This window comes from Prinia subflava, chromosome 20 (genome assembly GCF_021018805.1).
Source record: "Prinia subflava isolate CZ2003 ecotype Zambia chromosome 20, Cam_Psub_1.2, whole genome shotgun sequence".
Lineage (NCBI taxonomy): Eukaryota > Metazoa > Chordata > Aves > Passeriformes > Cisticolidae > Prinia > Prinia subflava.
The window spans coordinates 2,729,783-2,742,958 of NC_086266.1; the positions used below are offsets into that span (position 1 = coordinate 2,729,783).

Below are 13,176 nucleotides of genomic sequence, written 5' to 3' on the forward strand. Positions count from 1 at the left end.
GTCAGAGAGAGAGAGAACTGAGTACAGGGGATATGGGGCAGATGGTAAATAACTTTACAAAACCAGTCCCTAAAATTAATAGCCACCTTCAAGATTTATTTCCTGCCTCTGTATTGCATTTTTCCATCATTTCCTTCTTGTTCAAAAGAAAGTGCCGTGTTTTTAAGTAGAGATAAAAGCACTGAGCCAGGCTCTAAGAGGTCATTATGGAAAAAAAAAGAAGCAGGATTGTGTACTCTGCGTTCCTACTGAGGCAGTTTCCCTTCCTAGTGTGCTCTGAACTGCTTTTCCTGATCTAATTTGAAATTTCCCAAGACACAGGGCTCATGCTACTTCCCTTGGGAGGACTGAGGGGAGACAGGAGAACAGCCTTTAATTACAGAAAGAGCTGCTCCTACAGGAGAGAATAATCTGTCCTCCAGTTTTATGGAGGATATGAACTTCAACTGCAGCCAGAAAAATTCCAGTCAGACGTAAGGAAAAGCTCTTTAATGGAGAGGATCCTGCAGCACTGAAACAGATTGCTCAGAGGGCTCCATGGGCTCCATCTGAGGAGGAACATGCCTAAGAACAGATAAGCACAAATCAGTCAGGCAGAATTGATTCCTACACTGGGACAGGGATGAGATTTCTAAGAGCCTTCCCAGCCCTTTTTCTTGTTCTGCAGTTTTGATAGATCACAACTGGTTTGGCCAATCCCTACCCTTACTGTTCTCTTGTGGATACCTCCACAAAAAGGCAGAAAAAGAAAGCCATAATCCCATTTTTTTTTCCTTCTGTGGCCACAAAGGCAGTCTCAGGAATGACAATTTGCCACATCATTGGAGGGCAGCCAGTGGAGCAGGAGGAGGACCAGCCCCACAGACACCACTAGCAATAAATTCAGTCTGAGGCTGCCTTATCTGTAATATTCTCTCTGTCACATGGTCCTCTCAGAACTTTTAAATCTTAGCTAAATCTGTTGCTTTAAACTCCCTCCAATTTTTGGAGACACAGCGTGTTAAAGTTGCATTCAGAAAAAATTAATATGTGAAGAATAGATGTTCTAAGGTTATTACAAACTTGGTGCTCCAGCTGGTGCTAAGCAACCTCCTGCCTTGATGAAATAAAGATAGGAATAAAGACGGCCAAGTGATTTACCATTTATTAAAGACTCTATTAATGATTTATTAATGTTTTATTAACTATTTATCAGGGCAACCTTAGTAAAAAGCCTGTCTTGTTTCACAGCATCTTTCTGTATTCTGCATTTATGCAAACCTGATCAAGCTCTCTCTGCTAGGAAGCCAGTAATGCATGAGGGGCAGCCACACTGGATTTTATTTATTCAAAATAATACTGGATTTTATTTATTCAAAATAATACTTGTTGGTAACCATCCCCAGGGATGGGCACATCTTTTTGTCACAAGGGCCCCACGAGGTAGGAAGTATGCATTGAACTATTAAATACAACATAAATTCCTGGCAACGCCACAGTATGGTATAAACAAAGGCACAATAAGTCATAAAAAGCTAATTCTTTTGAAAGTTACTAATACCAACATATAATTTCATCTCTGCAATTTAAAAAACATTGGCAAAAACCCCCTCATTCTCCAAGCAAATAAGCAACTGTGTTTTGAAACTGTTCACTGCTGGCACTTGTTTAAGGGAATCTGGTAATTTGTTCCATCCATCCTCAGCTTCACAAGCAAGAAAGCATGTCTTGAATCGCCTCTTTTCTTCTCTGAAACTTAGGGTTCACACCAAGAGGAGAGCAGAGCTGTAATTTACTTACAAAATAAGACTACTCCTACCCCGAGGCACTCCACTGTGTGCATTTATACAATACATTACATCATCTCCTTTACGTTGCCAGATGTCATCAATTCATGGTTTTTTATACAACAGGGAGTTAGACAGTCACAGGACAAGACCTTATCAATGGAATTTATTATAAAACGCATTAAATTTCTGAAGCAACTTACGGCAGCAGAGTGAAAAAATAAAATCTCCAAATTCAATATCAGGCAAAATTAGATTGCTAAACTGCAAAACCTCTTGTTCTGTAAGCTTAGCACAGAAACTGGGTGAGTTTTATATTGTGCAATAATTTTTAGACCCATGTAACCAGCTTATAACTTACATCCTGACAATATGATGAAACTGAGTCCAAAAATCATCAGGAATTTGAAAGCATTAACTTGTGCCAGAAAACACCAGCTTTGGTCTTAAAACAGGAGCATTAATTACCTGAAATTGCATATAGGGACATTAAGAAACCAGGTTAGGCAACTTATTTGAATTTAAAGCCCAATTCTTTTGTTTAAGCCATGATTTGCTTTCATTAAAATTGGACTCTGCGTTGTTCCTGATCAAATACAAAGAAATGAAGCTACCACAGGCTGCTGTAGAATACACAATGAAATCCTTTACAAAAGCTGTTTCTTTGCCTTCCAAGCCAAGACTCTGCCAGATCTCCTATTCTCTTACCACACAAGCAGCATTGCAGCAGGGTTTTCCTGCGTGGGTGTGCCAGGCCAGCATTTGTTTTTAATGTTGTTCTCACACAGTCTCATCACCTCCACTGTACTGCCCTTAAACCAGCAGTCTGAGGCTGAAGCAAAGACACAGTGAACACCAAGAAAAGCTGAAATCTACCCTCACAAAGCTGGCTTTTTTCACCATTCCTTTCCCTTATCTGTGTGATGCTCTCCCTGCCGTGTGTCTCAGTTGAGAACTTGCTTCTCCCTTCATGCGTGAGGAATTCACTTTCCCCTGTGAAGCAGGGTTATCTTCCCAGTGCCTGCTTCAGGGACTATGAATGCTCTGCATGGCACAAACTGCCTCATTTTTTGTCTTATGCAGTGCCTAGGGCAGTGGTGAAACTTCTGAATATTGGCTGGAAATTTGGAACAGAGGTTAAGGGCTGAAAAATCCAATGGATGTGTCCAAAATATGTATATATGGATAACACAGGCACAGCTTGATCAGTGCTCAGCAAGCCCTGGACGTACAAAGAAACTCCAAACTTAAGCCTGATCATTGGTTCCTCTAATTTTGTCATTTTGGGTTTTTTTGTGAAGTTAAAAAGCTTAGCATGTTTGCTACAAAATGCACTGTGGGTCCTCATCTGTAACACACAGGGAGAGTCCTTGCTGCCTCTCATGCTCAACCCTTTATTCTCTTACAGAAAGACCTCACCAGCCACCTGAAACCCTCTCGTGCAACCTGGCATTTATTACAGTAATTTTAGCCTTTAGGAAAGAACAAACATTTCAGCCTGAATTTCCTTCTCCTCGCTTGTGCCTTGGAGCAGGTCTGTTCCTGCATCTGTGTGTCCTGTAAATCACGCCAGCACCTCCCTTTGATCCACTCCTGCTAAGCCAACAGGTGTAGAAAAAATCCAGCATGTTCTAGAAGATGTTTTGATACAACATATACTTTTTTTGGCATGTCAGCCTTATCCAAATAAGCCAGCTTAAAAGAGTAAAGAAAACCGAAGCCAAAACATGCTGAGGTCTTTTTTGATCTCCTTGAAGGTATGGAGGGTTCAGAGCGTTTCTGGTAGACAGATTCCCACTGTTGCATACATTTGATTCCTCATTTCCCAGCATGTTCTTTCTGACCAAGCTAGCTGGAGGCTGGAACACTCGTGGCTGTCACTGAGGGCAGCTGAGGATGCCTGGTCCCACACAGAGTGGTCCCAGGGTCTGAAATCAGGATTTTCTGACTGAGCACCAGAGCCTCCTGTGCCTGCATTTTTAAAAAACTTCTGACATTGAAACAAACTCACTCCTAAAAACAGGGCTGGAAAAGGGCAAAGTCCGTAACCCTCCTGTCTCAAAGCACTACTCTGCCTCTTTTCCCACAGGAAAATCAATGAACAGGACACAAAAGCCACGGAGATGCTGTAAATCCGGCATTTAAACAGCATTGCCAGACGATGACATGTGCTGTCCTTTCTGCTTCTAGATGGCCCAAAAGGAATGGCAAAAACTGTTCATTAATAAGAGTTTATCAGGGATGGTATGAGCAGCTTGGAACAAACCTGGAGCAAGCCCAAGAAGAGACCACCCAGCAGAGCTGTGGCTGCCCGCTCAGCTCCAGCTCCAGCTGGTGTCCAACACTGACAACTGCCAGCTACCAAGCAAAGATGGACTGGAATAAACATGACAAAGGATGTTTTGCTTTGTTTTTGAAGTACAAAGTGCAGTGTATTGTTATGTTCCAGCAACTACCAAAAGGAGATGTTGATCTCAGTTTGCTGGAGACGTGTGAAGGCTGGATGCAATAACACGGCGTTCTTTTTGAAGGGTGACTTGTAAGTGCAAGATGCTAGAAAATGACAAAGCAGGCAGAATGATACATTTAGTCAAATTCCCTCTTCTTTTCAAAGAACACAAGCAGTTAGTGCAATGTTCCTTGGGGTTCCTGTATCCTTTCAAACATGAGCGCTTTCTTGTAGTATACACTTATCATATTAAGAAAAATGGTAATGAGGAGATCATGACAACCTCTTTTAAAAGAAACAATGACTCAATTGCAAAGGAAAAAAAGGAGTGATAACTATTTTCATGGAAAGAAGCCTCCAGTGAACGCCTCACTGTTCTTTGTTTTTGTCTGAACTCAGGAATGACAAGGGGCTGCTCTTCAGAAAAATTCTGAGCGCCAGTTTTCTTTTGATTGGTAGAACATTACTTTTTCAGATAAACTGGCAGTTCAGACCTCTTGTTGAAAAGATTAGGGACTCAAGAATTTAGAAATGATAAAATACTGGAAGAAGTGCGAAGGGATTAATTGGCTTGATTTAAATAAAAAAAAAAAATCACTACTGGGAATGTGCCCACAAACCAAAGATGATGTGTTTTTATCCTAAGGCTCAGAAGAGTATTTTTAAAGGTTACTGTACCTTGGTGTACACAACATTTTCTTTAGTGGGATACACTCATGGCAAAGAAATTAATGGACTACAAAGCCCAAAGGGGCTTTTAACACTCAGTGCTTGTGCAATAAATGCCATCAGAAGATCTCAAAGCATTCCTCACAAAAGAGCAGCACCTGCCATTTTCCAGCTTGGCTCCAGAGGTGAAATTTGGACCACGATTTAAATCCCTCAATCAACCCACAGCAAACACAGGAATACAACTCTGCCCATTTTCCTTTCCTCTTAACCACCCATGCCAGTCTCCTGTGCCCTTGCAGGTTCATGCTGCTCCTAAAATATGAGTAGGTATTTAAGTAGGTATTTCCACCTCCCCCAAAAATATTTGCTTTCACATTGGACAGAAATTTTGGAATAGAGAAAACATTTAAACAGGGGCTGAAAAGTGTTAATAACAGGTTTCTAATGACAGCCACACCACAGCCCTGGCCCCAGGAGCTCTGGAAGGTCATGGAGCAACACTTGCAGCAGGTGGAATACACAGGGTATGCAGAACATTGGAAAAATAAATCTGGGCACTTGGGTCAGGCCTTCAGATCTTTGTTTGGAGAGAGCTTTTCTCTCCTGCCTCTGAACAATGGTCAACAAACACCTCAAGGCCTTGAAGTAATAAAATCATCTTCATTCTAATGCTTAGAACCTGACATTTTCTTCAGCTGACTTCTGCAAGGCTGGATGCCTGTATGACTTCTTTTAAATAAATAAAAAAAAAATCCTTGGGAAAAAAAAAAGGAAAAAAACCCCACTCAGGCCAGATTTTCAAGCTACCCAAAAAAAAATTGTTACACCACTGACAAATCAATGTAGCAGGATCTACTGGCTAATTAAAGAAATGTGACAATTTTACTGTGATAATTTGAAAACACTCGAAAGTGTCACCTATCCACAGTGTGCATTCTTCTCAAATGTACATTAAAACCCATGTAGTGTAATAAGAAATTGAAAGGAACTTACACATTCAATAAAAACACAATTATAAGCATAATTTGAAATGTACAGCTAAAATAGATTGGAAGTTCATAAGGTTTCTCAGAACATTAAATTCAATGACACACTTTCCTTAAAGAAATGTTAGAAATTGAGATAAGCCACAATATGTAGCATAATTTTAAATATCTGATACAGCCTTGCTTTTGCCCAATTATCACACCAATAATTCCAGCTGAGGACATCAGTGCATTTTGCTAACTAATTTAACTTTAACAATGGCAGTGTGGGTGAGGTTCTGTTTCACCATTTCACAGAGCAAAGGGGCATCTCAAGGTTATTCAGGAAGATTAAAGGTGGGATGTTTTATGTGCCACCACATGACTCCTCCCCAGGAAAACTCCACTTGCTTGTCCAAGGGGTCTCTCAGGAGAAAATAAAATAAGCTTTGATCCGTACACCAGTTTGTGTCTGTATTTTTGCCTTAAGAGGAAATCAGGAGTGGCTTCAGTTAAACCCAGCCCGCAGTGCATTGTGAAAATGGCAACAAGCATTCCTGGGGTCTGCTGGAACAGAACGTTTCCACCCATCTCCTCCCAGCCCAGCCATGAGATTCAAGGCTGAAACTTCAGTTTTGCTCCAGGTGTCAACTTCTTCCTGTCCCCTTTCCTTTTCTTCAAGGAGCTCAAAGCAGTAAAGCATCAAAAGTTGCAACATTCAGATAAAGCATCAAGGGGGAAACTGAGCATGCCTCAAGTACCTGGCATCTTTTTAATCCATCACTTTAATTTCTCTAGTGCTTCCCTTACATATATTCCTTTTAACCATCAACCATTTCCTGATGCTCATAGCCAGAAACTTCAGAGGAAAGTTTCAAAAATGTAAACTCTTGAAACTGAAGGTTTGTTTAGTTTTATCTCCCCTTGGACACTGCAAGTGTCCCAGCCTTTTCCCAGTCTGCTTCTCTTGACTAATTGTGATTAGGCTGAGTTACCTTCACAGACCCCATGAGCCTCCTCAGAAGTGCTGAGTTATGGGGAAGCTTTCTACCAGGATTTAAACCATGCAACTTTTGCCCTCAGGGCTGCAAAAACGGAGCTCTTCCCATTTTGTGAGAGAAAGAGCCACAGAAGATGTCACAGACGTTTCAAACCAGAATTGTTTCTAAGGCATGCATTCATTTCAGAGAGCCTAACACAATTTTAATATGTTTTCCATGTCTTCGTTCTGTGCCGAAAGCAATTTGTTATGCAGAGTACACATTATTAATCTATTTAAATGAAAGGTAACATTGCCAGCAGTTTAAACACTCAGTGCCCAAATTTTCCATGTTGCACTTTGACGGGACGAGATGAAATAACAAAAATGATTAATCTGAGACCAGAGGAATATTCTAATACCTGCATCTCAGAGTGGGACTAGATTGTTTTTTTGCTTAATGCTCTGTCAGTAAACTGTGTAAGGGGAGTATGGGAAATTCAGATGGCTTTTCTGCTTGGCCACACTGCAGACTGGCATTTTGGAATCAGCAGCAGCATTCCAGGATAGACACTCAACAGGCTCTGGAGTTCTTAATCACATTTTTATACAACATAAACTCATGCAAGCCCACAAGGTCCTTAGGACAGGATACCTGGTACAGCTGGAGACAAACACTGTAACTCTACAGTCATGTTTAAAATTTTCCATCCAGTTCAGCACTCGGGGCCTTTTTCTGTTCATGGGAGCACACAAAAGGTCAGAGTTGATCTGACATGCCAGATTCCTTGGGTCTGTTTTCTTTCACACTTTCACTCCAAGATAAGGGAGTTACTCTTTATATAGAAGGATGAAAAAGGATGGGAATTCAGGTCCCATGGGTCTCCAAATCAGGAGCAGGAATCTTAGTTTCATGACATGCTCCACTCAGCTACAAGACTCCACTAAATTGTTTTCCCACATTTTTTTTGTCTCTTTCACTTATTTCTGGCACTGCAAAACTTAGTGGTATTTAAAAAAGCAGTATATAAAATAACCAATGTTTTTAAGTTCTGTAGAGAGTATATCTGATCTTCCACAAGAGTTGCAAAACCTACTATCTTTTCCTCTAAGAGAATAACTTTGCTTCAATTACAATCTTGTTTGAACTGGCTTTCAAACAATTACTTCGTATAGTCCCATAAAAAGTAATTATTTTTATAACAGAGTACTTAATCAGAGTGAGGATGCTGAGCATGTAACATTGCAATACATAGTGGATTGTTTCTGAGCTTACTTTCAATGAGGGAGAAAAACTAAAAATGGTTGTTTTGGTGCAAAAGAGGTGCTGAAGAGCTTGGAAAACAAACTTTATTCCTTCACTGGCAGTCACTCACTTATCATTTACCATGGGAGTGTTTTGTTTCTCTTCAGGAGCAGCAATACATGCCCAAACTCTTGTGATGTCAGCTCACTTTACAGTAGTTTTAGTAGCAATGGTAAATCTGGCAATGCTGGCAGAATTATGCAATACTACTGAAATCAGCAATATTTCAATTTGGCAGTACAAAAGTGTGTGTTAAAATATTATGGTAAAGGAGATAAGAAAACAGTATTGAATAGTGAGTTTGAAATAGGTGCACAGCAATCTCTCTCTCTTTTCCTGAATACCTTTTGTAATCTTTTTTATTGTTACAGTGTAGACAGGCTGCAATAGACCCACCTAACGATCAGATTTTACATTTCAAAGTTCGCCGCTAAATAATTTATTTAATACCGCTATGAAAATAAAGCCTTTATTTGATAAATGTGCCTGCAAGCTGGAATCAGACCTCGCTTGTCTGTCCTGACAAAGGTCTAATCTTTTGCTGCATTACATCTTGAAGAGGCATTTATCCCTGCAACAGGCAGGTGCGGAACACCAGCCCCGGAACGCGGGGAACTCGGCGCGCCCACGCGCATTTGTCAGCTCAGACAGACAACCTCTCCTCCCCGTCACCTCCCCAGCAGCACACACAGCCTGCCCTGCCTGCAGCTGCCAGCAAAAAGCAGATTTATACCACAGACCTGCACCACGAGTGCATCCCTCCCCTCACATGCAGCCCGTGCTGTGGGGATGCGCAGAACGCTCGGCGTCGTCTCGCCCGCTTCCCGCCCTGCCAGCCTGAACATAACTCTGGGTTTTAGACTTGATGCACCCTCCAGTTAATCCTCGGTGCTCCCGAGGTGCTTTTCTCATGGGTGCCACCATAATGTGGTCACTGCAAGGGTGAATGGCCAAAAATTTGGACGATCCTGTTCTGCCATGGTCAGGTGCAGCACACGGGGGCCAAGGGTGTGCTCCAGGCTGGGAAGACCCAGCTTTCATGTCTTTATGCAATTTTGGAATACAGGACTAACCCATACTTTGTCTCTCACTTTAGGGCTCGTTCCTTGCCTCCAGGATTTTTGGCAGAAGGAAATGCAAGAGCAGATAAACTAACAATAGTTGTTTCAAACATTTTTGAACAAGCAAAACCGAGTCATGCCTTTTTTCACCAAAACGCACCAAAATTAGAGATCCAAGAGCTTGCAGGGTGTGCTCTAGGCTGGGAAGACCTAAAACTGCCTTTTCCAGCTCCCAAAGAGCCTTTTGCACTCCAAGCTCACACCAGGCTGTCCTCAAATGACTCCAGCTGTTGATCTCACCCCTCCTGTGTGCAGACTGGACAGTGCACAAAATGCTGAGAAAAGGCTTCCTTCAACCTTCCTGCAATTGTTGCTGAATGCTTGTGGTGATCAAGTTTGTGGTGATGCTGAGACCAGAATTGAGCTGATCACCTACCAAACCAGGAAGGAGCTGCTCTCAAGGAAATATTCAGCATTTCCATTTTCTGGAGTGAGAAATGCGACATCTTGAGAGTCATCAGAGCAAAGGTCTCTGCTTTTTTGTATACCTAAAGTGATGCAGAAGTAACTCCTTTTCATTTTATAACAGCAGCAGTAACATAAGTGGAGCTGCTGCCAATTTATACCAGTGTGGGAGGAAGAAGAATTCAATGAACTCAAATGAGATCAGAGGTCAGTGGAATTACCCCTTGATTTATACGGCTGTGAGAGCAGAAACCGGTTCTGCCTCCATTGAGAAAATGCTGATAAAAAGCTCGAAAATGCAATGGCTTAGAAATTGCTAAGAAATTAATTGTTTTTATCCATCCAAATCTTTGTGTACATAAGCAAAGTCTGAAGGAAAAAAACCATCTCTCAAAGCAGGCTATTACCCTTTCCTTGCATGCTTTCAAAGGCTGCACGCCAGAGCAGGGACAAAGGCCACAGATCCACATTTACACGCGGGTTAACTTTTCAATCCATTTTTTCATTTCACTAGAAATAATAAATCACCTTATCCAGGAGAAAGAAGCAGCCTGACACAAAACATACGGTGCTGGGCTATTTTTATAGCACACCTAAGACGTATAGGGATTCATTTATTTACTCAGCTATTTAAAAGTGGCTACTCTTACTCATTCTCTGGACAGCTAAATGCCAGGTTGCTAAGTTACTGTTACTTGACATCATCTCCTCCCCAACGTGTTCCCACATTTGACAGGTTCACATGATTTACTAGGCCAGTCAGCTCGTTATTCACTTGTCCAATGACGTCTGGATAATCATTTTAAATTCACATCATGTCCTCCCCAGCAAGCCCCCAGACTCCACATGAAAATATTTAAACTACCCGTCAGCTACTAAGTGCATTAGTAACCACACTGGACAGCCTACCTGTATTTTTCAAATTACAATTATTATAATTAGGTTTAGCATCATTCTTCAATGCTGTTTGTATTTTAGAAGAGAAAACAATTACTGAGGGGCAAATAATGGGCTGTATCTGTTACAGCCTAATTTTGCTATGTGAGCAGCTCACTTCAGCTGTGGGTGAGACATATTAAATCTGTTAGTGCTTTCAATTGGCATGAGGAAGGCAATCCTACACATAATTTGCAGAGTCAAGGCCATTTCCACCTGCTGATCAATTTACATATTCTCCCATGCCATTAAACGGGAGCCAGTCATCAGAAGGTGACCATACAAATTACAGACTTTGCTCATTTAACTCCAGCCACTTTTTACACTTATTACAATCCAAACCATACTTGAGATCTGTTTTGCTCCCAGACTAGAAAGTTTCTAATTAGTATCACAGCTGTCCACACACCACCAGCAGCCCACTTAGTTGCCTGATGCCTTCCTACAGTGAATATGCACACACAAGAATTCTTTTGTTCCTCCAGGCAGGGATGCATCTGCAGGCAGCAGTGCCTGCCCAGGTGGTGACAATCCAGCCAGGAAAGCTGCAGTGCACACACCAGAGCCTCACTGCTGCCAGATTATGTCCAACCCATCTTTCAGTGGATGCACGTGGCAAGTGACAACTTAATTTAAATCATATTAATAAAATGTGAATTACACGCACATACTTTTAATTGTCTGTCTTCCATATTAGCCACACTTCCAAAACCATTGCATTGGTTGGAAAAAAAAATCCCAAACATATTTTGGAATAGAAAAAAGTGTAGACCACCAGGTATTCACCTTTATCTTTCAGTTTGGTATTAGAAACCTGTATAAAATGCAATCTGCACTATCATTACTATTTGGCCTTAGTTGTTTAAGAGATGATGATGATTATTACTGTTATTACTATTATTTATTATTATTTTTCACAACCTTCTCAGCCCTTCTGGTTAGAAAAGTAAAATCAACAGGAGACTGGTCTGCCATTAACCTTTGGCTGTAGTATGGGGAGCAGTCCTTCAAGCATTTACACAAGATGACATAAGTAGCTAAGTGTTTCAGGAAATCTAAAGGACTGTGAAATCTTGTCTCTGAAGGCTCAGGGGTCTGAATGGAGTCAAGACCTTTCCCCTCACTCGGTGGAAAATTTTAGAATATAAATTCAATTAAACCTTTTTTTCTCCAAGATGAAAAAAAAAAAAAAAGAAGACAGATTAGGAATTACAAACCTCTACAATTACAGAAACCATTAATCAAGTTCACTTTGAAAAAAGAGCTGTGTAAAATCAGAGGTCACACATCCTTGCAGAAGTACCTCTTCCTTGTAAGGTCTAGCAAAGAAACCCTCGAGACTGTGTCTCTCTGAGGGATGGAGCTGAATTAAATCACTTCAGTGTCACCTGGATGACTGATCCCTGAAATTCACCCCATCACATTTTCTTTTGATGCTGTTTACTGAAAACAACTTGCTTTCCCCACATAACAAGTCATTCATTCCAAATTTAGTAATGAACCTAATTGAAACATATAAAGAAGGGAAGAAAGAATTTAAAATGTACCAAGTATTTCACTCAGCCTTTCAACATTTCCTGTGCTTTTGCTCCCTTAGTGTTCTATAGGTAATAAACCTCTGCTCACTTTGAAGGTTGAAAGTAAATATGATTAATTAAAATTAGAATTATATTATTAAATTATTTATTTCCTTGCATTCATTGCTCCTGGGTGCTCATGCAGGATCTCCTCTCTTATGAGCATGCCTGCCCCCACTTCTGCAGCAACACTGCCAACCCATCAGGACATGTAGAGCAGCCCAAGATAATGCACACAAAGCAGGAGCAAGTTTTCCAAGCTATTTAACTCTGAATTGCAATGAATAGTGAGAAGTGTACTTCATTTTATAAGCAAGAGTCAGTCTTTGCAAACAGGCTGGTGTGACTGTTACACATGATTTCAGGTCTGGGTAAGTCTGCAGCGCTCCCTCCTAGTAACAAGGAGATGTCTGGCACAAATTCCCACTGAAATTTTATCCCTTCTACACCAAAAACCAGCCTGGCAATCCCAGGGAGGTGGCTCTGACAGATGGGGAACTCAACCCATGAAGACAGAAACCTAAATCTGAGAGAGGGACTGGTGGGTTGCAAAACTGCCCCCAGGCAAATCTCCCTGCCAACAGGGAACCCCAAAGCTGGGGAAAAGCCCATCTTACACTTAGAGTAAGGCACACAATTGTGCACACTCCCTTCTTCTTATTACATGATCTTCTTGCAATTAAGCCATTCTCAGTTTGGAGTGGCAATTTTCTGTATTCAACCACTGACCAGAGATCACAGAAAAATCCACGTCTGTAAGTCTTTAACAAAACCATGAATGATGAGCAATTGTAGTCTAGAGGAGGGAGGAAGAGTGTAGGTCAGTTTGTGAGTAGAAGAATTAAGGCAACTGCACCTCAGGGTAGGAGAGAAATGCGTCCTGGATAAACTCAGGGACTGAGAGCTTGAAAAGAACAGGAACTTGTATAAATCCTGACTGAAACAAGCTGGCAGAGGCAGAGTATTAGGTGAACTGATCTCACTAAGGAGCACCCTGGGC

General features: G+C 41.3%; 1 protein-coding gene across 2 annotated transcripts in view; it reads right to left on the reverse strand.

The window, feature by feature from the left end:
- AFF2 (ALF transcription elongation factor 2) overlaps positions 1–13,176 on the reverse strand; it is a 307,896-nt gene that overhangs the window by 123,397 nt on the left and 171,323 nt on the right. The window lies entirely within an intron of this gene.